Genomic DNA, 26,742 nt, shown 5'->3' on the forward strand with positions numbered 1-26,742 from the left:
CTGGGAGTGCCTGAGCCTGCACCCTGCCGAGAAAAAACTGTTAACCCTTGCTTGGTAGAAAGAAACTTTTCTTAGACATTGATTCTCATGACTGGTGGTTTCGGAGAGAGGGAAGCGGCCTGGGACTGAGATGATAAAGCACAATTGGAAGGAACCCAATGGAAGAATGAGAGGAGTAGCCTTCTGAGCTGGACTTCTCTTGCATAATGTCAGCCATGGACTGAACTTAAGTCTCTTTTGAACATAAACTGCATTTTGGGTGGATGCTGCTGCCCTGCTTTTGCTACAGTGACTGGCACTTGAAGAGTGGAGCGAGCAGAGAAGAGAGGGGGAGGGTGAGGTGGTGCCCTCTGCCCTCAGGGCAGACCTGCTCCTGGAACCCCGGCCCCTGGGTAAAAAGGGGAGAGCTCGGCATGCAGCATCCTTAAAAAGCCCTGTATGTAGTTTTGGCCTATGAGACAGCGGTGAGAGCGCTGGACATAGGAAAAAGAGAGTGTCACCTTAGCAGACTTCTCCGGGCAGTGCCATGGGTGACATGGGAACACATAAGGAGTAGACCTGTGTGTTCTGGAGAACAGTCTGTGGTGCCAGAGAGACTCCTGTCTCCCTTGCTGAATTGAAGATTGGTTTGTGTTTTTCTGAGTGGTGATTGTTTGATCTAAAACCCAAAGGTTTAGTCTGTGAAGAGTAATGTGTGGGGGATGGAAACTGGGAGAAGAGAAAAAATGTCCTGAGAAGTTTTTATTTCTGTCTCTGTGTGTGTTTAAGAGTTTTTCTGTCGCTGTTCTTATGTAATGTAATAAAGTTTTGGTGGTTTTTTGTTTTCAAGATTTAAGCCTGCTCTGCTCTGTTCCTGATCACATCCCACAGGAGTTGTTAGAGAAAAAACATATATTCATGGGTGCATTAACATCTGGCCAGTGCCAACCCATGACATTCTGTATGCAATTATGAAAACTGTAGCAATCATTGGTAAAACCAACAACGTGAGAGGTCAAGAATGAGGAGACAGCAAACTTAAATATGCATAAACTCACAGTGCTGTGGCAAATGGATGAAGAGAAGCCAGAAAATACTCAAAGACCAAGTTGGCTCTGTCTTAAGAATATTTCTGCATCCTGTTTGCCAGCAGGAGAACGTTTGTACTATGTCTGGCCACCCTTGATGGCATCTCAAGGATGGATGGAACCACAGACCCTTCCAAGGCTAGGAAGGAGCCTGGTCAAGCTAATTGCCAGATGTTGAATAACAATATCTGGGGAAGTTTGTCAGAAAAATTGAGAATGTTCAGGTTTGTGTGTGTAGCAGCCTGCATAAAAATTCAGCTTCTAGCCTACAAGGCTTGTCCAGTATTGGTGCCTGAAAAAAATGGGGCCCAATTGCAGACCTGAACCCACACTAGAAGACAAAATAGGTAGATTTTTAGGGAGCAGCAGATATAGAGTCATTGACATTACTCTTAAGAATCTGTTGTCAGAGGAGTAAACCCAGTGGGGGCTTTTCCCATAGCAAACTCCTATGTTGCTTATATCTTGTAGGATGGTCTACTAACCTCAGAAGCAAGCTTCCGCCAAGTACAGGCAGCCACAAAAGAGTCATTTAGTTAAATTATACTGATAATTTAGTTACAGATTAGAAACATCAATATTTGCATAATTCTTGGAAAAGGAGTATATTGATTTTTACCTTTCTGTCTTGATCCCAACGGTCATCAGTTTCCTCACAGAAGAGTCTACTTTCCATTACTACATTATATGCATAAACTTAAATGCATAAGCTTTTAATTCATGTTTCTGTAGATGTAGCTGTAGATACCTCTATGGTATGTATCCCCTATGCAGTAGTTGATATTTCTGCAGAAGTGCAGAAATATGTGAAAATCCCGATTCATTTCACCAAGGTTCCTCAGAAAGTACAATAGCCGACCCACAGAAATCTGAGTACTAGCTCTGCACTTCATCCTGCAGAGACCTTCACTACCTTTAGAAATGAAAAATATTTTCTGTAATTCAGCACAAGTTATGTCCCTGTGGGAAGCAGGAGGAACAGATCAGCCATTCCTCAGTGAAACAAAATCAAAAATTTATTTTAAAGCTGAGCAAACAACCTTTTCTCAAGGATCTATTTCCTATGCAATTACTTCTACTGGGAAGTAATTTCTCTCTCTCTCTCCTAGGATTAGAGAAGGTCTAAAGGGGAGTTTAAAAACAATTCCTATTTTGAAAAGAAAGTTGTACTCTTAACAGTAAGGAGTACAACTTCAACTTTATTTTCCTGTGATGATAGTAGAGATATTTTTCTTGTCTTTCCAAAATGTTCCATTACAGGTTAAGAAATAGAAATCTTACCTCTAATTCCAGTCCTGGTCAATAAACAAATATTGGTCCACTATCACAAAACAATTACCAAGTTAATGTTCTGAAACTTGATTTCCAGCACCCAGGATTCTGAATACCTGTATGGCAGCCTGAAAAGAAACATAGAGTCCACCATGAGACAGTTTTGTTGGCAGAGATAATTTTCTTTCATACATTTCATTATATGTATCTTCTTTTAGCTATAAGTACCAAGCAGGTTTTTACATCAGTTTTTGATTAATGACTATTCCATTTACTTTAGAAGGAGCTTTGGAGTTTCATGAAGGCCACCAAAGCAGATGAACAGACCAACTGAAGAAATGGGAAGATCCAAAGGAAAAAACAAACAAACAAACAAACAAAAACCCAAAACCAAGAAAACAGGTAAAGTTTTTGCAACCTTGCAAAATTTAAATATAAAGCACAGAAAACTCAGAACTGTGGGTGTTTAGGGTGCAGAAACACAACACTGTGAGTTTGTCTTCTAACAGTCACTTTATAAAGTTTTTTGCTGCCTAATTGGGCATTTTTGGAAAGGTCTTGAGCTCTCTTTCCTCCTAGAGTTATGAGAACATGACTGAAGTAAACTTCTAGAGCACTTTGCATTGGTCCTGAGTGACTCAGATCTACCCATGGTAACAGCTGACCCATAAACCCTGTCGGTTCATTTAATGAACTGCAGGTCTTCTCTATTTTACTTCTAAATTTGGGAAATTGAAACAAAAATTTCTTTAATGTTACCACAAATGTCTTATTTCTTTGTATTTTCTCATAACTGAAGATCAGGAAAACATTTCTGCTTTTAAAATGTCAGTGAGACATCTCACTCTTTCTGACATCCCTGTTAACCATGGCAACAGATCACCACAGATATCCACCACAGTCTCTCTTTTCAATCTGGGAATAACGTACAGCAGCATATTATAACCTTTCACTCATTCCTGAATTTAAGTCATTCTACCATCATATGCCAATAAAAAACCTAAAGCTTGTGCTTAGCGAAGATTTTACCCAGAACCAAGAGTTCCAAGGAAAACATTGTGTTCAATCTCCCACATCTGATGCAGAAATCTGATGAGACACAGTAAGCACTTCATAGGCTTTGGCTCCCCAGGTTGTCAGTACTGTGTGACAGCAGTATCTAAAGACAATGAAACTAGAAACTTAGCAGATTTTGTTCTAGAAATCACTGATAAAAAAAAAAGAAAAAGCAGAACTGCAGAAACAGAAGTGAGGTCTGGAGATAATCTGGTTTAACATTACACACAAAGTAGGGCCAGATCCAAAGCGACAGAATATTGCTCAGTGCCATCTCTGGTCAAGTTTGCAACATCTGCAAAGGTGGAGAAGACTCTACAGTTTCTGTGGGGAGCAGGTCACCATGTTCCAGCAATCTTATCATACCCCCAGGAACTTAGTTTTAATTTCAGATTTTGGAGATTTACTGCAGATTTTTGGAGATTTTCTGCAGAAGGAAATTTCTAACAGAAAAACCTACGGAAAGCTCTTACTCAGAAAGATACTGGGAATGAATGAACGGCAAAACTTTGTCTTTGTGTAACTTGTTGGGGATTTCATTCTTGAATTCCACTTGCCAGTCAGTCTAAACATGCCACTTAATCCTCATTTTCCTCCATATCACGAGGTATGGAAAAAACCTAAAAAGAGTTTAAAAATTAATTCATTTTACACCTCCAAAATTTCATGGTACAGGAAGTAATAATCATTCCTCTGTACTAGGTGAGCTTGGAATCTGGTCCAGCAATGATCTGCTTTGATATGGCAACTCCAAGGGTTTAAGTTTCCTCAGAAATTTACATCTCCCTGTCACCATTACAGCTCAGAGGAGTTAGTCCAGTAATACGAGTATAAAGGCAGAAATAAACTACTTTAAAAACCTCAAAAGAGCAGGCTTTGTGGGTATAGGTTGCAAAAATCTATAGGCTGCAAAAATCTACACACCCAAAAATCTGTAATTCACGTATGATAAGTATAGTGGCTAATTTGTAATTTCTTTTATAAGGAAACAAAGAATGTGGAACAAAACAAAAAAATACAGACATCTGTTACTCGTGGTGTAATGTAGCTAGAAAGTTAAGCCAAACATGCATTTAAGAGAAAAACAATAAACTGGAATGCTTCACCAAGTTAGCAGTTGGGTCGCTGTCTCTTGAAAGCACTTTGGCTAAAACAGACATTAATTCAGAAAGTTCTGTGGGCAGTATTAGGGAACAAATACGGTTAAAAGATCACAATGGTCATTCGTGCTCATTTCCAAATGTGGAAAACACAGAATTGCAATCAGAATAAAACAGTCTTGTTAAACTGGGAAATAGTCTCCCAGGGCATATACAAGAATCCTTTTCATTTGACTATTTAAACAGAAGTGAATTATCTAGATGTACTTAAGATATATCCTGTCTTTGTCATGCTTTGGCGGGTGGAGTAAGTCCTTTCCAGTTCTAATGTTAAAGTACAAAGCCACCAGGGCTATCTTCCAGTAATGGGGACAGGGAGGGAGGAGGAGGGCTGGACATTCCTTATCTCTAACAACTGTGTCCCGGATAAAGCCTGAACATAAAATGATACTTCTGAGTTCCACAGGCAAGATATTCGCATTGCTTACACAGAGTTGTCAAAAAACAGCACCGACGGAATAAAGCAGTTGCAGACTGGAGGAAAACAAAACTGAAATTTTGTTTCCATTCCAGAGTTTTTAGTGTTGCAACCATGATCTATGGCTCCTAACAATATTCCGGGCAGTAGCTGTTAAATAATGCTGCATAAATCCATTTATTCCCTTGGCAGATCCGTATCCCCAAGAGGCTCCTGTTCTGTGTTTCTTCTTTCCAGGACAGGACAGAGTTTTAAGAATGCTGTTTTCAGGGCATCTAAAATCACAAATCTGAAAGTGAAATAAATATTTGTTTTGCAACCAAACCTTGATTTCTGCAGAAGAGAGATACCTTCCCGTTCTAATGCTTTTCTTCCAATCAGAAACTGACTCTAGGCAGCTGATCCAGATCCAAAATGCAGTGATGGAATATAAGCCTCCATGACCTGCAGAGTATTTTCCTTTCAGCTTCTTTAAACCCCAAATCATTTAATACTCATTGCTGCTTCCAAAGGAACAGGTTCCCAGCAGAGTGGTGTCTGGCCAGTTGTCCACCAAATGAGAGAAGAAAACCATCACTTTATGTGTCGACTGGGGTCATGCAGTGGTTCCTCAGAAGCAGCATGATGTCCATCAACTGACCTCCCACTTGGATGGAACATTACTATTTATTCAGATCACTTTATAAGTGCTACTCACTTAGGAACAATGTTTGAGCATTGGCACCTGGAGCTGAAGTCAGGCTCATATTATATCACACTCCAGCCCCTCAAAAGCCTCCACTTTCCACAGGAACTCTGCCCAAGGACAGATGGATGCTGTATAGCCCTGGGGCCATGACAACAACTGTGCTGCCACAACACAGATTATTACACTGCTGACTCTCAACAGGCCACCTGAAGTGCTATTAATCCTCAACACCTATTCTTTTGTTCCTCTACACTGAAGTTTTACAATTACATCTCATAAATACCAACATCTGCTTAGTAATTAAAAAAACAGCAGAACAAAATTATACTAAATATCTAAATAAGCACAGAAAGGAGTCATGAAAATTGTATTGTGAATGTTGTGATATATAAAATTGGCTGCTGGGTTTTCTGCCAGATCAGTGCTTTTTAATGTCCACAGAAACGCAAATAAAGTTCACAATAGTATTCTGATCCATGGGCCAATGTCATGCTGAAAAGACAGGAACCTTTCTAAGATGACCCTAAATAGATTTCTTTCTGCAGCAGAAGAAGCAAGAAGAAGCAGGGAGGAGACATAGTGTCCAGATACGGACAATGTTGGTTTGGTTTTATTTTCAAAAGAATTTTTATTTTGCCTTTCCCCTGAAATATAAACTTTAAAGTATTTCAAGAATTTCTTGATTATATTTAAATATGACTGGATGAGCCAGATGCCTGAAGTAAAATGCTAAGTATTTAAATCTGGTCTACATCCCCTGCTCTGAATCATTACTTTGTCAGGGCTCTTGCAAGGCAGAGTAAAAGGAAAAAATAACTGACAATGGTAAGTAACACATTCAGAAACTTTCAAAGGGTAAACATCAGTCTTCAAACCATAGAGAAGTACCTTTTTAAGCACAACCAGTTTTCTTAGCCTATCAAAAGATATAAGATTGTTGCATAGAAATTAAATGCAATTTACAAGAAAATAAGACAAATGTCATTTAACAAACACCACTGTCTTCTAACATAAGGTTATTTTTTTCATAATGAAGAGAAGAAAAGAAATGAGTTGATACTTAGCAACACTCTTGTACCTGTCATTTTAAGGCAAAAAGCATTACAAAGTTTGTAGGGAAAGCAAATATAGGAAAGCTTTCAGGCACCCAAGATCTGAAGAAGAGCACATGCACACCAAAGATTTTCTGTTTCTTCCAACTACATCTCTTGTGGTGGGTATTACTACCCCCTTCATACATTGTGATTTTGACATTAAGTTTACTTTTAAGTGTTATGAAGTAGAAAGTATACTTTTGTCTACAAAGAAAATTAATCTGTACTGGGGTAAGACATGTAAAGCGTGTGTAATAGCTACCACGTTCAAAATTAGATACATATTTCCTATAACAGCACCTACACAGGGAGCTAATTGAAAACAATCAATCAGAAGTAGTTATTTAGGAATAAATTTCCATATGTATAAATTCTGAAGGATAACCTTAATGCTGACAGAAATTTTCCTGGTACTTTAGTGCTTTGAAATACAACCAGAAAATGACTATACACAGCACAAAACTTCAATTTTGAACAAATAAATTTTTAAAAAACTCAAAAACCAACAAAACAAACAAAAAAATGTCCTTCATTCAAGCCCTTTCTCTTTGGTGAAACTCATCATCTTCCTACTTGGAACACTTTCAAACTCCAACTTGGCAGATTAGTTTAATCCATTAATATTTACATTTTCTTAGTTCAAATATTTTGACATTTAAGTGATGAAGATGTGATATCTGCTATTTTAGAAAGGAGTTATTATTTTCTTGACCCAGGTTTCCTGGGTATACTGAATTTGATGTTTGTGGCAACTCTGTTACTCTGCAAGAAGCTGGTTAATACAAATACCTACATATTTATCGCTGATTTTGATCCCCAAGACAATTTTTAATTAGAAATTGGGACACCAGTTGCTTGTAATATTGTCCCTGTTTCATTAAAGACGAAGATATTTTCAGTAAAATGCAGTCTGCACCGTTTCTCATGAAAAAGTTTTCCTGAATTCTCGGTACTACATGGGATTTGCTTATTAATGGTTCTATCAAGCTGGCCATTAGAAAGCAGCTACTACTGAAAAGTCCTGTCAAACAAGGGGATTTATCCTTGGGCTACTGTTGCCAAGTTTTTGGACATATTTGTTTCTAGAAGCAAGATAAGAAAAGATGTGCAGAACTGAATTTATTAATTCTTTTCTAAGAGCACATTGTAAAACAAAAGGGAGAAGCAGGCCATGCATAAATGGTCAATTAGGCAAGGGACAACCCTGGAAACCTCCACTAGCTCTGGAAAGCTAAAATCAATAAATACTAATATGATGACAGAGAGAAACACAGCCCCATGTATGAAAATCCACTTTCAACCTCAACCACATGTTAAAATGAAGACCATTTTCAATTTAACCCACATTTGCATCACAGAACCTTTTGAAGAGTATTTAGTAAAATAGTGTTTGTTTACCCTCCCTTTCTCTTTTCCACCTGTTCCCTCTTCTCTGTCCACATTTACTGCATTGTCTGAGAAGATGTTAAATAATGTATTCTGTCCTACAGCTGAGATGGCAACTCCAACATCAGAATATGTCCAGAAGAAGGAAATCAATTTCACTGACCTAGAATGGCATAACTAATTTTTAGTATTGTGTCAAGAACCAGATTGTTAATAAAATGAGAGGAACCATGGTTTCTAGTTTTGTTCCTTAAATTGAAGTGAACTAAATGGCTCTTCTAAAAAAGCAGGAGGTTTCTCACTTTCACTCACCTAACCTGGATATTTCTCATGGAGATGGATGATGGTTGCAGCAACAGCCAGGATGTTGTGTGTGATGCTTCTCTCAGGAAACATTGCAGTGCATGGGGTCATACCACATGGAATCTCTTGGTAAAATTTATCTTTTTACAATCAGAAGTATTTATTGTTGTAAAACAATAGTGGAAGTTGTTATACAGTTAACATGGAGTGTGCCAAGTCTCCAGCTTGAACATTTCTATAATAAACACTAAGGAACAGAAATGAATTGTTGTATGTCAGTACAATTTCCAGTCCTTCCTTATTACTTCAAGACATCTGTGGCTTTGTAAGCTGGCACACCCACCCTCCTAGCATCACTTCCTGGTGTGGACTCAGTCTCCATTACAGGTACTGATTTGGACACCGGAGCCTGAAAAAACTCGATATGTCAGCCATAAACATATCAGGAATACATGCTTTTTAAATAAAAAAATTACCTTCAGCTGGGACCTTAGCTTTTGAATTTTTATGCCTTTTTCACAACTGCTGCCTTATTATTGTTAAACCCATGCACTACCCTGCCTTCAATTTTGTGTGAGTTTGACCTGGTTCAAAAATGAAATAAGAATGGAAAACAACGTAGTGCAACTCTCAATGGAAATTTGCTATGAGATAACCAATAGTATTCAACCAATGTTTTTACTATTTGCTTATCTGTACTGTGAGTTATGTACCTCGAAGTTCAAGAGTTGAGATGCAGACCATTAAAAGCAGTGGAATTATGACTTCTAGGTCAAAAGCTCAATCCAAGAAGTTAATCATGAAGTAAAGGAACTAGGAAGTGAGTGGTACCTGTGATAAGCTAGTCTAAACAAATGTCCAAATTCCAACCTGATTGTAATTCAGTTTTCCTGACTAAATTTCTTAGCAGTTTCAACATGGTATTCTTCTGTACCTGCATCCAAAAATGGGTTTAATTTTGCTCTGGATTTAAATGAGGATCAAGTTCAATGGGACATAACTACAGCAAAAATAGGTGGTTTTGATATCACAACTTATTAGAGTACTATCTTTTTTATCTTGGTATAATTTTCATGTCTTTGGGGGAAAAATATTAGCAAATTCTCGCTACATGCATTATTAAAATTAACTCAAGACTCCTTGACATCAAAAGATTTTGCTTTTGAATTGACCACGCACCTTGGACCACTTACAGAAAGGGAAATCTCTGATTTAAATCTCAGTAAAATAGTAACACTCTTAAGCCAATATTACCCTATTAAAAACTTAAAAAAAAAAAATAAATGGAGCAGTTACTTTTTGAGAGTCCCTATGCCCCAGAGGATCTGATGAACCAATCACTACTTCATCTGTCTCTTGAGCTGTGTTCTTCTGTACAGCTTGTTAGCACACAGCAAAACTGACCTAAAAGAAAATGCCACAAAAACATAGGACAGATACAATTTCACAATAAATCTGATAGCTAATCAATAAAAGGGTAAAAGCTTAGAGAAAAAAGGAAAAGCTTAGAGATTTTGTCCTGTGAAAAAGCAGAAAACAGCAGGACTTTAGAGTTAGGTCATTCAAAAATGGCAAGCAAGCAGCAAAGTTGCTACTTTTATTCTTGAAAGGAAGGAATAAAAGTCAAATGATAGATGGGAGTTGTACATCTCAAAGGCATACTGAAGTTTTAATTACTTTTTAAGGGATCTGGGACTTCACCATCCACTGTACTTTTTGCATGAATCACATTAGATGTCTGATCTTCAGTACTATCAGATATGAAATCTACAAAGTTTGTTTTACTCTGTTGACTTTCTGGGACATGTTGTTAGTAGCAAGTTTCATTTTGAAAGATTTAGTGGCTTGAAATTCTTAAGCAAACTAATAAAATTATTTTCTCTTAATGAGAGGGGTACGAATAACAGATAGTTACATGCTGTGTCAGACTAAATTCTTGAGACTTCAACCCCTTTATATTGTTTAGATATGTCAAAATCCTTACAGTCTTTGACCTAAATTAATTTTGTTTCCATTAGCTTGTTGTCCAAAATAAATTTAGCATAGGAAGCATGAGATTACAGTTGCAATTTTAAGCATTCCAGGAAATTTGAGGAGATGAATCTGAGATCAACTGTTAAAATTCTTCAACATCAATTTTTCATTTAAGCATCAGGAGCACAAATACAACTGAAAATATTTAGTGTAGACCAAACGCATTGTGTTTTTCACAGGATTTTTGTCTGTATGTGTAAATCTTTGTGTATGTGTCTACATGCAAAATATTTTCACATATCTAAAAAGGTACAGAGCTGCACACAATTTTATTACATGGAAATAACCATTAATAGCAAATCTCCTTGCTGGCCTTAGTACAGACATAGCACATGTAGTTAATTTGAATAAATAGGATGGATATTTATTGCATTAAAGATGTTGTATAAAGTCCCAATTCCAGATATGATGGTTCTTGCTATTTTTCCACTGGCCTTTTGAGGCAGCAGCTGTTTTTCTGCTTTGATTTAAATATTTGTGCTTTCTCAAATTCAAGACAAATACCTTTTTTGGTCAGTGTTGTTAGTCATGTTTGATGGCATTGAGGGTGTCTACTGAACAAGCACATGCTGCTCTTGAAACAATGGTTTGCCCTAGAAACCATCTGAGTCATCAACAATCTCTGCAAACATTTTTTCACTTTAAGACATAATTTAACCACTATTGCCCCACTAGAAGAAAAATGAACTTGCTTTCATGTAATATAAAAATAATATGAAAGCTAATCATGAAGGCTACTGCATTTCTTATTCCATGAAGCTTCAAACCTCACCAAAAGAATTCTGAAAGACAGAAACCAGCCCTAATGCAGAAAAATGTGCTCTTGGGAGTCTCTTGCAGGAGGAGATCGGAACTGGCACACTGTTGTGTTCTGTTGTTAAGCCGAAGCAGAGAACACGATCAGGCACACCTGAGCGGCCCTGTTGGCTCTGAGCAACCACAGACTGATGCAACGGGTTGATCCATTCCTATGGAAGTCCTTCCACACAGGAATGTGGGTTTTTACCCTTAGAAAGTCAACCTAGCAGAGCCTGTCAAGTAAACAAATCTGCCGGCAGCCTCCCAGTGCCAGCGCTGCATTAAACATTAGACATAACAACATTCTTTCCCTAGACAGCAAAATTCCCAAGCTCTCACCAGCACCAGGCAGAGCTGGCCTGGTTCTCTGCAGCATTGTTGCAGAGCTGGAGCTGTGAGAAGCAAGGAACCAAGTGAGGAGGCAGGTGGCCACCCAGGTGAGCAGTGGCCTCAGAAGCTTCCATCTCTTCAGCCATTCCCTGGCTCCCATCCCAGGAAAACGGGCTGAGCAGAAAGGCTCTTACTGGTTTCAGTGGGCTGCAGTCATGCTTTGAGCTCCAGTAATTTGATATTGTGGAGTGAAGCCTGCAATCCTTTCATCCTTCCAATTGCTTTGCATGTAGCAACAATAATGTTTTAGACTGTAAACTCCGGGATACAATCTGTATATTCCTCCCTTTCTGGGCACCAGTAGAGCTCCCTGCCCGTGTTTAGCACATAATACATTGTTTTAAAGTACTTAGCAATGATTAGTAGGATAATAACTTCTAAGAATAGGTATACTGTCCACCACTGTACTCTGCCAAAAGGACTGCAGTGTTAGAAAAATTGCTCCTCTGATCTTTCAGCACTTGACAAAGTCGGGGGAAAAAAAAAATTTCAACTTTTTTTTTCCTAGAATAATATCTGTAAGGAAGGATGTGTTAGTCAGATTCCAGTTTCTGTGGAATAGGTGTCACCTTGATGGAGTGGGAGGCTGACTCAGCGCCCTCATCCCCTCCCCTTCCACAGAAGACCCCAGTGTCCCTCCCCCGTGGTCTCCAGCAGCCACCATGCCAGCTCAGCCCCCCTCTCACAAACCTGAACTAGCTAATGAGCATTCTGCTGGCTCGGAAAGCCGGCACTGCTCGCAAAGCAGCACTCAGAGACTCTGCTGTAATCAATCCCTGCTGCTCTGTCAGAGGCACACCGGAATTTATTCAGCTGCTTTTGGGAAAGGGAGATGTCTCCAAAACCACCAGTCCTTCTGCTCCCTCCAACCTTCTTTGCTCATCTTTTGCCTCAAGGTTATTGTTTTAAATTCAGGAATGACAACCTGGACAGTCAGCCCCTATTTCTTCATTGCTTGGTGTTTTCTTTGTATTTTGAGCACTGCACAAAATGCTGGAGGGACGTGCTGTGTTCACACACTTTGTGTATTTTCTGTACTTTTCTTCTCCCAGTCTTTGAAATAAACCTCTTGGCATGTAGAAAGAGAAACTGAAGTAAAAACTTGTATTCTTAAAAAAAAAAAGCATCTATTTAATGAAATATTTTTCCTTTTTTGCCCCTCTTGCTCAAACTATGGTTACTGTAATTTCCAAGCAAAGGTTATTTTTCTGGCCAAAAACCATGTCATGCAGATATACCCATACCAACTAACCACTAACCAGCCTCTTTCTGAAATAATACAGCCACATTAGAGCAGTGCTGCCAGCCCTGCTCTGTGCTATACTGTTCAGTTTCACAGCTTTCATGTTTGATTGCTTTCATTCAAACTGATAGTCAATAACAGTTGATAGATCAAATCTAAGTGTTGCTATTTTAAAATTTTATAAGATGAGGTAATGGTCAGATAGTGATTTAATGGATAGTAAATTGTTGTGGGTTTTTTGTTGTTGTTGTTTGTTTGTTTGTTTTTGTTTTGGTTTGTTTGTTTGTTTGTTTTCCCAGAATTAGCTGTTTTATTCACACTTGACTGCAAACTTGCCCCTGAAGCTATACCCTATTTTCAGTGTCTGTCACCACAGTCACACTAAAATCCACAAAAATCATTTAATATGTACAATCCAGCATGGCAAGATTAGTTGAGACCAACGGAGCAAAATAGTTCAGAACTGTGACACACATTTTTCCAGCTAACAAAACAAAGCTATGCACACTTGCTACCAGAGAACAGGGTTTTTTATAGGTAAATATGATGGGTTTGTATCAACTTGGCCTGTATTTTCAATATCTCTGACAAGGCTAAATCACCTCCTCAGTGTTACTGTTCACTGTTCAGGTCAACAGGAAACATCTCTGGATCTTCTCAGATTTTTGTTTCCCGCTCCTTTTTTCCTTCTAAATACCTTTTCCTGCTCACCTTGCCAAACACGAAGTGTGCCTTCAACAACTTTTCCCTCAAATTGGGAATACAGGTGACAAAACAGGGTCCAAGCCATCTGTGCTCACAGCCTCAGTGTTTTACCTATTGGGTTTTGTCTGAGCAGCAGCTATGACACTTCCCTTGGCTGCACCCTGAGCCTGAACAGGACTTTGTGATCAGAGCGACACAAACATAATCTAGAGCTGGTCTTAGCTCTGCTGACCTTTTATTAAATGGTCAAAAGAACATACACACATCTACCAAATTTTACCAGGTTCATATGAAATTTGAAATTTCGTATTGCCAGAGAATTAATATTCTTCACAGACATATCTTTTTTTTGGATATGTTTTTTGTCAATTTCTAATTTTCTCAAGGGTTATTTATGGAAACCCAGTAGTCCCTCTTTTGGCCAGCATCTTGCCATCTTGGCCTATTTTGTTGCCACAGAGTTTAATTGCAAAACAGACCTGTCAAACTTAATTTAGTTAGGCTTTTTTCCATGTGCTAGATAATATCTTTCAATGTTACATGATGGGACCCCAGATCACTACAGATCGTTCTGCAGTGTGATTTCATGCTTCTCTTTAAAATGTAAAACCAACCAGGCATTAGAAACAACTACTATCAGAGGTAAACAATCTCTTGTCAGAAAGCTTTTAACTTACATGCAAATTTAACTCTCGGGCCTCTTAAATGTTCTCCAGAGATTCAGCTAACGCATTTTGTTTTACTTTAGGGGAAGAAAGGCGCTTGCTTTCAACAAGTCAGAGTATAGCTGTTATGTTTACCAAGAAAGCCTCAAAAATGTAGCCTACAGCCTGTCTGAATTTGTAGGGAACAAGAAATTACAAGTCCAAGTGTGGAAGAGTTTTATTTCTGCTTATACTAGACCTGATGGCAACAAGGACACTTAAAATGTCAACAGTTCCACTGCTCTTTAAGGCACAGAAGAAATGCAGAAACAGGTCATACAAAAATAGGTACTTACTGCATTTGAATGATTATGCCTTGTAGCAGATCATCAATCACAGACTAATTAAGTGGCTGCCAAGTTGTACTGCAAAAGGGATACAGGTTTGGTTTTTTTTTAACACAGATTCAAGACTAAAACAATTGACTAGCCAGTTTTTCTTTTATGCCAGATCTTTCTCCAGTTAGGCAAAGGTTTGAGAAATGAGCACAAGATTGCAGTTTGAAGCTAGTTTGTTTCAGCACACTGTTAGAGATATGACATTTCTCTGACACTGGTTTTATTTTAAGAAAAATTGCCTGATAATTCATTTCTGTATGAACATTTTTCCCATGCTACTTTTCACCATTACATCGGGTTGATTAAGGCCACTGAAATTTTATTATTAGTTTCTGCACATAGAGTCTTGCCAAAATAAGTGCTTGTAAAAGCTTTCTTAAATTACTGACATTATTGAACCTTAAGCACAATTTGGTACGACTGGAAACTTTTAAAATCAAGACATTTGACGGTGTACAATTGAGCTGCATTCAATATGCAATTCAGCTATACATACAGTACCTTGTATTCTTCTTGCTCCACACAGAGCTTGTGATTATTTGAGTGTGTAAGAAAGAAACGGAAATGCCAAGCATCCCTGTGTTGTGCTAAATAATGACAGTTCTGCTGAAACATGGGGAACCTGAATGAAAATGTTAACAACGAGGGGACCTCTCCAGCAGCCATTGAACATCACGGGAAAAATGCAGCATTGCACCTCTGGAGGTTGCCAAACAATGCAGAAGTATTCAGGTAATGCATCTGGAAGGGAAACAGCATATCTTTAAGTTAAGCCCACACAAAACTGCAAAAGCTTTGTGCCAGCAGGAGCCTTGGAACAAGGAATGTGATTGAGTTTTAGTTATGATCAGTCACACATGGCATACACAGAAATTAAACTAATGTGGGTGTGAAGTTTGGCCAGTCCAATTCACCACTCCATGAAATAAGTAGAGCTAAATAGGTGCCCCATCAATAAAGAGAGAAACATTCCTCTCCAGCAGGTCACAGAGTGTCTTTAGACGGCTGCTGTTCATTTGTTGTGCCCAATTATGGACCAAACGTGATACCCCACAGACTGCTTTTCTGGAAAAGGTGGGAAACTCTGCTGAATATTTTTAATATATTGTTATTAAAGTTAACTTTGCAGACCAAGTGTTTTATATCGTAATGGCTGCATGCCAGACAAGTGATTACTGTAAATGTGTCAGTTAAATATTCCAGTGACAGATCCACATGTGCTCTATAAAGAAACTAGTTAAGCTGACCCTGATCAAAACCAGAATGACTGACTCCAAACTTCAGGAGCTCAGAAATACAAAGGCTGGTTAGAGATCTGAAACAGGTCTGAGCATATTTCTATACTTGCTGTGATTCCATTCTTCCCCTCTGGATCACATCTACATATACATCTTCCAATCATATACAACATGTGTCCCCAGATGAAGATGCACTTGTTTTGTAGATCACCAGAGCATTTGGAGATGCTGCTGTCACTGCAGCTGCCACTGGTGCAGCAATGGTCAGAGACCCTTCTGCAAGTTTGATGAAAACCAGGCACCTCCACAGAGGTGTTGCTGCTGTCACCAGCTGCTCCAGGGAGATGCCAAAGGGGCCTGCCCTGGAGTCACATTGCTTCCTCAAAGAGCAGCACAGCACAGGAGGAGGGCAACCCTCAAAGCAATGTCCCAGACACACAATAAAGGCATCAGTCAGACAACCAATATCCCTGCAAAATTCTCAAATAGCAAACTTTGATGGCAAATAGCTCAGACAGAGGGTGCATCCTAAGTCTGTTGTGTTTCCTCCAGCAATAATGAGAAATTCTGAAAAGCTGGCCTTGCTGTATATTCTCAGTCAGCTTGGGATTGAGTCTTTGAAATGTAGTAGGAGATAATATTAACTGAAAATAGTTGTGTATTGTTTCCAGCCATAATTAGTTTACCTCATATCATCAGCTTCAAGAGCTTCAATATGTTAGTAGTTTTCAGCCACAGAGCATGGCCTTTTTAAGCAGTCAGATGATGAAAGAGCCTGTGGATATTGCTTCTGTTGAACGGCAGAGATGACTTTGATATACTTGAAGTCATTTGTACTGCAGCATTTATTTTCGCAATTTTCAGACTCTGCTTTTCAAATTACAGTGAGGTTAAAGTGATTACCTCCTGAAAACTGATGATTTCTGTTTCATCTCGGCACAGAAATGAACAAACACAGATGTAATCTATAATATTTAGCATTACTGTGCATCAAAAAAAAAAGCCACAATGGCTGCAAAGCACCACTACAAGTCACAGACTTTTGACTCAGCAATTCAAGTTAAGTTTCCAGGGACACTGAGGTTCTACCCTGACCAGTCATCATCAACTGGTGAGAGACACCTTCTCTGTGAGCAACTTAGCAGGAGGCCTCCATCAACCTTTTAGAGGCTGTTTGTATCAGCTTGATAAGCTCTTTTAAGAACCAGTCTTCAACCTTCTTACTCTTTCATGGAGAATAGGTAGTAAATACAGACTGCAGAATGAACAGAAGTCAGGAAATAACGGTGGAATTGTTATAAGTGCATCTTTAAGGGTTTAAATATTTCAGTGCAAGAGTGGAAAGAGTGAGTTAGAAGCTGACCCTAATGCTGGTCTCAGTTACTGCTACAGACATATGCAAAATGTCTTCTATCCACTGGAGTAGTTCCCTAATCAAAAAAGTGAAGAACTAATTAAAATTCTATACATCCCCAACTAGTAAGAAAATGTAAGTGAGAAACTTTCTCCTGTACCACAGTAGGACCTACTGAAACAGTGTCCTGAATAAGCACACAACAGGTAGGTATGGTCCTTTGCTGGCCTGAAGCCAGTTTGAATGAAAGTCTTTTGAAACCATTATGCATCCTAAATAGGCTGAAGCAATCAATTAAAAAGTGTCATTGTGATTCACTTCATTAGTAAAATAATGCTATGCAGCAGGAGTTACAAAGCACATTCTTTCAGTGTGCTCAGAATGCCCAGAGGCTAAATAGGTAAGTCATTTCTCCCTTGTACCATTTCACAGTGAGTAAAAAGTATTGCTCTTAAAAAAAAAAAGAAAAATTAGAGTAGATACACACTTAACTTTTGTACTTTGTTGGCATGTGTTCAAGAGCCTTGTCTTTTGTGGCTATGAAATTAGCAGCTCCTACAACTATAGACTTGTGGCTTGGCTTGTTAAGATTTCGTGGAACTGCAAAGTTTTTCCAGCAATGTCTCTCTTTGTGTTCATTGATTATGGTTTCCTTTGAGGTACCTCCACATTTTTATGTCCATTCCTTTAGTGTCTGGTCTTTCTTTTCATGTATTTACTTAGCTGTGGTCTCTGACATTTTTTCCTTATTCTGAAAATTGACTTCTCACCCTCGCTAAGCAGCATTTTTATGTGGTTTAAAGCAAGTTCAGGTGGTGTTTAGGTTCCAGACTATATAAATTGTGGAGTTCTTTCTTTTGCTTTCTGAATTCTAGCAAAGACCAGTCCTCTGTTTCTGACACTGTTGGAAAAACAACAGCAGCAAAGAGCTGTGTTACACTTTCCATGTTTACTTCCTGAACTATTTGGGGGTTTGTATAGGGCCACAGTAGTACTGAAAGGCCTCAACAGAAAGGTGGCTCCTGAATTAAAGAGCACATAAGCAATTGTGTCAGAAGTCTATTAGGTAATGTCAAAAGATGTAACAGAAGCTGTAAGATGACAGTACCAGGAAAATTAAAGTAAAGTCAGTGGCTGAAACCTCAGTTTTGTTAGAAGTGTATCATCCCTGGCTACAATGAGGGCTGCAGTTCCCTTTTAAGGAGAACAGCATCACTGAAGCAATGTGCTCGTAAAAATGCTAACGTGGTCCTTAAAATTATTCTAAACAGATACTTTTAGATAAGATATGGAAGCATTAAGGCTTTTGTACATAACAGTGGTGAGGCTTTATCTAGAGTACTGACACAGTTCTGTTTACAAGAAAAGAACTAAATTATTTTAGCTTGTTTAGGTGAGCAGAGACAAACTTTAGAGGGGTTATGCGTGCTGCCTGAAATGTACATTCTTATGAGGACAGACATAAAGAAGAAGATAACTATTCAACCAGACAGCAGTAGATTATGGGTGAATGCTAAAACAGGACGAGCTGCAGGCTAGCAGAGATTCCCCAGCAAGCACACCAGACAGATTCTGCAACCATGTTGGCAGGACCAAACCCAGAGTACTGCTAGGATGGAGCTGGGTAAGTTTGTGAGAGTCATTGTAAAACACAATGCTGCAGCAGCAGATGGAATTGCAGCCCTGATTTAGAAAATGGGACAATAGGATGTCTTCCAAAAGCTTTGGGTTGGTTTTTTGTGTGTTCCATATGTAAATTTTGCTCTCAGGACCTCCAAATCCAGTGTCTCTGCACATCCCTTCTAGTTCTGTCCCCAGTTTGTGCAGAAATCCTCCCATGCTTGAGGGGTGGTGAGACAAAGCACAAATGCATTTGAGGAAAAAAAAATTCCACTGATAAGCAACAAAGAATAGTATCAACAATTCCTAAAAGGAGGAGTGAAATAAAATTCAGTTTTTCCTAATTCTGTAAGCCAGTGGGAAACAAGGGTACTCAGTATATCACATAGCTTTTCAGTGTTTTGAAAAATTAGCATTTCCTAAATAAATAGATTATTTCTGTAGTTTACAGTTCAGTCCAGGTCTGCTGACATGAAAGGCAATGTTTTCATGGATGTCAGCAACACAGGAACAGGATGGTTTTCTATGTGAATTACGCACCTAATGAATCAAATGGTTTGTCCCCATCATTCATTATGATTTCAAGCCAGATGCCACGTTTCATGCAAAAATATGATTTCTTCTCCTGTGATAAGTGCCTCACATCTAAACCCTGAACTTTTTCATGAAAATCTTTATCGTTTTGCTTTTAATCTTCAAGTTTTTTATGGAGAAGAAAAATCTTGAATTCTCTCTTTGGTTTCCCCTATAATTTTCTTTTTGTCACTGAACGTATTGCAAGAAATTTACTCAGGATCCTTCCTCACAAAACCTAAGTGGCCCTCATCCCCATTTTCCTCTTATATCTATTTAAATGGAATAGGTTATGTCATACAGAGTGCATTAGAGTTCTGCAAAAGAACATATGATTTTCATGTCCCCAGTTTTTGTACAAATGGAATGTCACTGTCAACATTCTTCAAGTGAGCTTGTAGAGCTCCACTGATGGTTGTGAGACACAGAAATCTCCTCATATAACATAACAACTTCAAAGTAAAACAGCCTTTAAAAGAAAGGCCTAAAGTTTGGCAAAAACAATTTTTGGGCTACACTGGCCCAACACACAGTCTGGTCTGCAGACTCTGAACATGTGTGTTTCCTCAGAAGACCCCAGAACATTTGTGCAATTCTACTGCAGAAAACATTTTCTGGGATTTCTTAAGACTTAAAAAAGTTTTTGTTGTGTCAGGAACTCCTACACACATAATTTCCTTCCCTTGATTTTGAAATGCTCACTGTGAATGGTGATGCTATGAAGGACACCCTCTCAGACTCTCAATCACCTAAACACTCATTACCCCGAGAAAAAGCGTATCAGTTATCGATGGGTAGCAAAGAGAGACAGTCATTAGCGTGGACATACATGTATTTTATTAAATTGCTAAATTAGGCCTTCAGTCACTTCTGCCTGGACCACTGCATGCTGATAATGAAGAAATTTAACAACTATATGAAGGCTTACACTTTGAAAACCTGGTACAGTGGAGTTTCCTTGAAACTAAGAAACTGTGCTTGAAATTTTTGTTCTGGCCCATCTCTGCTAGTTACTACGGGTCCTGGGGCCAGTATCCATCAGGAATAGCTGGGACACCGCTGCCATAGCTGTACCACTCCGAAATAGTTTTCTTTCTCATGCCAAAAGAATAAGATCTTCCCAGAAGAGTGCAAGATCAAAAACACTAACCGAGAACTACAGAGGCTATTTCTGGCCTGCTTGACTCCTGCCAGAGAGCACTGGCTCCTATTAGAATATTTGTTCCAACAGCACCAATATTTCAACCTTCTACCCATCTAATGATTATCCTGGAGGCAGTATTTGCCTTTTGAAAAATGATAAACCTTTACAAGTATCTCTAATAGCCCAAAGACTGCAAGTAGGGCAGTAAAATTCTACATACACATTCAAAGGAATAAAGACTATATTCACACAATGGTAATAAATAAGGGCCAAGGGGGAAGGAATATCTGAAAACCATAGGAAATATCTGTTGGAAGCTATTAATTATTTAAATTGTTCTTAAATTCTTTGGAAGAGGTAGAACAGTATTCTTCAAACCAGTGTTTTCAGGAGTTTCCATTACTGCTGGATTAATGGCCTTTTTTGCCTGGAATGATCTGTATTTTGTACTTGGGAATTTTGCAAGACTGACAGCATGTCCCATATGAGAGGACAGAAGGACAGAACACTATTTTTGTGATTATTGTGGTCATGTCAGCTAAGGATGTCACTGACTTAGTTCTCTAGACTAAAGGTTTAGGATATGGAAGCCCTACAGCACAGAAGCTATGCTACCATAAAGCAATATTTCCTCAGCAAGCAGGGTGGGAACAGCCTGACCAAGACATGGAAAACCTAGGAGACCTCACATCTGAGGAAGAAATGTTTTTCCTAGGAAACAATAAGGTTTGTTCTAGTCTCCTCTTTCAGTGTCTTCAACCTTCTTCCTTCCTAAAGCAGGGAAACTGTCCATACCATTTCTCTTCTGAGTTAGTGGAATTCAAGAGGAATCCTGGTCTCCTTGCAACATTAGGCTTCCTTCAGAAGTTGTTAGCTGCTCAAAAGCACTCTTCTGCATCTTTCACCTCCAAAATATGTTGCAGCCTAAACAGCCCCATACTCCCCCATGTTTCCTGGCCTTTCTTCAGCCTCCTCACACTACTCTTCACCATGTCCCCTTTCAGATTTCCATATCTTCTGGGTTTAAGCCCCTGATGCACCCAAGATTTTAACAAGCTTGTACTCTCTTTCCTGATGTTTCTTTACAGCTGTTCCTACTTTAAACTTACATAGCATTTCTTGATCATGGGCTCCATCTGGATATTACAACAACCCTACAGAATTAACTCCAGTAGAGTTGCATCCCTCATAAAAAGTAAAAGAGCAGACAGAAGTTATGCCTTACAAGCCCAGAAGATATCATTATACCACCCGCATAACCCACACCTTACCAGCCTCACCCACTAACTCATGAAATTACCACTAATTACTAGTTAACCAAGAGTGTAGCTTCTAGAAGGCTTGTGGCTGCCCTTTTGTAAATTCACTTTCCCTCTCCTACAGACACTCTCATTCTAATCAGCACAGAGCCACAAATAAAATCGATTCATACCAAGTCCCATGAAGAACAGTACATCAAAGTGTTTTTTAACCAATATAAAAGTGAAATTCCATTTCTATGAGGAAAAGAAGAAAACTATTCTTCTCTTGTCTGTGATAATTCTAGACTTATCACTTTGACTTTGGTTTGACTTACCTCCTGCTTTATTCTGAGGAGACAATTCACACCAGCAATGAATCCAAGTATTCATAAGCACAGTGGAGTCCTTCAGGTTGAAAGACATTTCTATAGATGTAAAATACACAACACTAACAAGAAAAATTATGTGTATATAACCAGCTATGAGCAGAGAGATTTAGATGCAAAACGAACAATTTCTATTAAACTCAGTAAGCTCCCATAAATTAAAAAATATCTACTTTTTCTCCTGACTATAGATGAAATTGGCATTTTCAGCAAAAGGCAGACTACTTCCTGAATTTTTTAAGACCAGGAGTTTTCCAAGGAAAAAGTCATCCTGGCTCATACTGACTTCATCTGAGTAAACTGCTCTGTTCTGAAATTTCCCTTTCATTTTCTTTTCCAGGAAAGCAAGGAGTTTGGTTCTAGGTTGATAGGACTTAGCTCTTGACAGTACATACGTGCACTATTTGCCCATGCCAAAGGTTACCCAGCTCACCAAAGCTGACCACAATGTTGGAGGCAGCACTGGAAAAAGCACTGGGGATGGGCAGCTTCCAGAAAGCAGCTGAAAAAAATTACTCTTCCTAACAGTATACTGGTTTATAACACTGAGCATTGGTCTCCTGACTGCAGTCCTGTTATTTAAAACACTTAAAAGCAACAGTGAAGATGAATGACCATAAGCTTATGGGTTAAATAGAAAATTATAATATCATTAATTAGAACAACAGAAATTTAAACTGTTGTGACTGCTGTAATCTGTGATTGCAGGAGACAAAGCCTTGTGCCTCAATGTCAAATCCTAACAGATAGATACTTAAGGTAAAAATTCTGACAGAGACTATTTATAAAGCATGTCCCTACAGAACACATTTCAGAAACATAATAAGCTGTCAGAAATACCATTAGAAGATTTAGGTATATGTACATCTTTAAAAAATAAGTAAAATACACCTCAGAAATCCTTCCCACTGTTAAGGAGTTTAACTTGATGAGTTACAAGATTGTTTTCCCCATAAATGAAAGAATTTAATTGACATTAAAATAGATAAAGATGTGAACTGATTATGAGTAACAGCTTTACTAAAAATCAAAATGTAAGTGAGGAAAAGAAATTGCAGGAATTTGGCAAAGGAAAGTAAGATAAACCTCTCTTGAAAAGGTGTTGAGAAGTGGTAAGAGAAAATATCTGTTACCTCTCTTCATTTTTTCCAATTATCCTATAAATCCAGCAGTGGAACTCCACTGACAAGAATCATCCAGCACAACAGCCATCACCCTCCAAAGGGTTGGTGACATGTGAGAAGCAATGCTTATATCAATGTGTTTTAACAAAATGTTGGCATTATAAATTGTTTTCTTGAAATAGTCTGTTTATTGCTATTCCTTTATTCTGTACAGTATCTGGTCAAGTGTGGTCCTTCTACTGATTGGGTTTGTATGACCCCTGAGAAGACATAATGGTGAGGACCCCACTGGAATCATATATCTTACTGGTGATTTAAAAAGAAGGAGATAAAAATGACAAGAAACTAAGGATGAAAATCAGAGGAGAGAAGGATTTTTTCTATTTTACACTCAGCTCAATCCCCAGGAAATAAAAATCAAAAAAATTCACCACAGGAACTTCACATTTCTATTTCCTACAAGTCTTGCATGGGAGCAATTAGTTTAAAGCATGTGACCCTGTACAGCACAATTCAAACAGCACAAAACATTGAAGCTGAGAGCTAGCTTGCCATTCAGAAGACATATGCCAAAACCTCACTGTTAATTTCTTAACATTTTTTTTGTTGTCTGAGGACAAGGTTAACTGCAAGAAGAATTGTATTTATATGTTGCATTTTTATGAAAGTAGATTTGCAAACCCACAGAGAATAGAAGAAGTAGCAAGGAGTGCAGTTTCAGTAATAAACCAGACACATCCAGGATACAGGGTTAATCTACGAGAATCTGGAAATGAAATTGGATTCATATTCATTCAGGAAAAGGTAATGCAGGACTGTCTTGTTTCAAATAAATATTAGTGATCTCTCAAGTAGAGAAATATTCTGCAAATCCTATGTCATACATTTTTAGGACATCTGGAGATTCTTTGTTCTTTGCAATTAAAGACATTAAAGTGTCAAATAAAAATTGCTGGCAAGCCCTAAGTATTTCATAACAGATTGTATTATCATATATGATACTATCTTGCTAGGGTGTGAGAAGACGAGAAACAATGTATGGAAAAACATTCAAATCAGAAAAGTCAATACAAAGTGAAATTAAAATAGGAAAATTACTCTCTTTTCTCATTTGTAGCATCTAGACAAGTTCACATTGCCCAAAGGAAATGGCAGGAGCCTCCTTGTGCTGAACAAAACACCAAAGAATACCCTCAGAGGAAGGAACAATCATGAATTGAAAGGAAGATAAACAGATGCCCAAGAGAAAAAAAGTCCAGACCTGAGCTTTTGTTAACTTTTACGGCAATTCCTTAAATATGAGCATCCATGACTTGGAATTAAAAAATAAAATAAAATTAAAAAAAAAAATTAAAAAATTTAAAAAAAGAAAATGAAGCTGCAAATCAGCTTCCTAGATTTCGTAAGGTTTTTAAATAGTTGATGTTTCTGCTGCTATGTTCCACACACTGGTCCTTTAAATCATTTCAACACCAGCATGACTCTATTGAAACCAGCAGGGTTACAACATAACAGAGCAGAGAATTAGGCCCACTAGTGTGATTTCTGGTTGCTAGACTGAAGGAAAAACAACTTTGAGCTCCACATAAGTTCTTTTAATCAGTACATGGCCTGAACTAATCCAAAAGACATTAGGCAATTACAGCACTTGGAGGACACCAAGTGAACTGGATCTCTTTTTTCCCAGTCTGGGACATTACTGAACTAGCACAACAATGAGTCTGGGCATCATAAATCTCTGAAGGCTCTTGTAATCCCACAGATGTTATTAGCAAATTAGCAGAATGAGAAGTCAGGATGAACCAGCGGGTCACCTCGGCTCCCCTTTCACCAGCAAATTTCAACCACTCTTTGAGGCCAGTAACTTGTGTGTGATTAAAGCATTCCCTGTGTTTCAGTTTGAGGACATTTCCCAAATGATAAACAGATCTGAAGGCTTTGAAATAAATTCACTATTTCCCCAGTGGTTAACTTCATGTTTTACATTATTATTTTCTAAAAATTATATAAAAATATAATAAAAGGCTTTCCAAGAACTTCAGTATGCAGAGCAAAGATAGATCTGTAATATATGTCACATCACAGATGACTGTTGCATCTGCCATTAATAGAAACTCAAGCCAGTAACATCTAGGAAACTTAACAAATGGCATTTACTCTCAGCAAGCCATGTTCTGATGGAGGTGGGGTTCAGGATTTCTTCTCAGAACAGCAACAGGAGTCTTCCAGAACTGCAACAGCAAAAATAATCCCTAATCTACTACATTTTCTGAAGAAACATGTCACTTGCAGGCAAAGCAACTCTCTGCAGCTGCTTGGGCTTCATAACACTAAACAGTAATTTGCAGTTCCCAGAATTAAGTCATTTGCTACAGCTGTGAGCAGCCATTTGCAGGAATAGCCCGAGAGACCCACAGCTTTTCAATTTCTATGTAAAGGTTGTATCTTTATGTTGCTTGACTCAATTGTTCCTAAAAATGAGAATTTACTCTTCTGTTTAACTCACTACCTATCTAAAGGCACTAAGTTAGTCCCAATGACAACAGACTTTTGTGGTTTTTCCTTTTTGCAGGTACGCTGTCTCCAGATATCAGAAAGTGCAGCCAAAGATACTGAAATTATTCAACTAGTAGTGCATTTCCAGTGCTCTGCAAGTCATTTGAAGAAGCTGGGGTATCCTTTTTTCTCCAAAATAGAGATTATAAAGTGTTTACCTGTTTGACACAACTGTTTACATTTCATAAACTCCATTATGGTGAAGTTGGACTGCTAACATGGATTATGTGATAGAAGATAGGAGATGGCCACTCTTCACAACTGATCTGAACACTCACTGAACAAAACAGGTTTCTCTTCTTCAGTTTTTACTTAATTATTGTGTAAAGCAATATCACAGTATCCTTTGCATGACTCCAAAATTCACTGGAGACTCACTAGTTCTACAAGCAGATCCAAGGATTTGTGGCTATGGGGATGTGACAAGTGGCTGAACAGGACTCACATCTCTAAACTACTTAGCAAACCCTACTCCTCAATTTCTGGTAATAGACATAATGCCACTATGCTCAGTTATGATTAAACACTTTCTATAAGGCTATATAAAAGTCCAAGGGTTTGCCAGGATTAAAGCAAATGTTCTTAAAAAACTTTTTAAGTAACCAACTCACATGGTCTTTTGTAGGGACCACATTCATTTAAAGTCCCAAAAAAGAAATTTAGCCATATCTGCCTTGTTGACTAATGTGGGTTTAGGAAGGTCTAGGGAAAAAATTACTACCAAAAACCATCTCAGATAATGGTGGTATTTCACAAGTCATCGCAAAGCAAGCATATGTGCCCATGTTTGGTATTTCTGAACAAGAAGTGTGAGAAGACAGATCTCCTACAGAATCAGATTTAAAAGCTT

The 26,742-nt window shown here is 38.3% G+C and overlaps 1 long non-coding RNA gene across 1 annotated transcript in view; it reads right to left on the minus strand.

Moving 5' to 3' along the window:
- Positions 1 to 2,349: 2,349 nt before the first annotated feature.
- The window catches only part of LOC134547731 (uncharacterized), an 87,794-nt gene continuing 63,401 nt past the window's right edge, over positions 2,350 to 26,742 (minus strand). Inside the window, exon 4 of the long non-coding RNA XR_010079580.1 lies at positions 2,350 to 2,467. This is a non-coding gene — a long non-coding RNA (uncharacterized LOC134547731). The remainder of the gene's footprint in view (positions 2,468 to 26,742) is intronic.

This window comes from Prinia subflava, chromosome 2 (genome assembly GCF_021018805.1).
Source record: "Prinia subflava isolate CZ2003 ecotype Zambia chromosome 2, Cam_Psub_1.2, whole genome shotgun sequence".
Classification (NCBI taxonomy): Eukaryota; Metazoa; Chordata; class Aves; order Passeriformes; family Cisticolidae; genus Prinia; species Prinia subflava.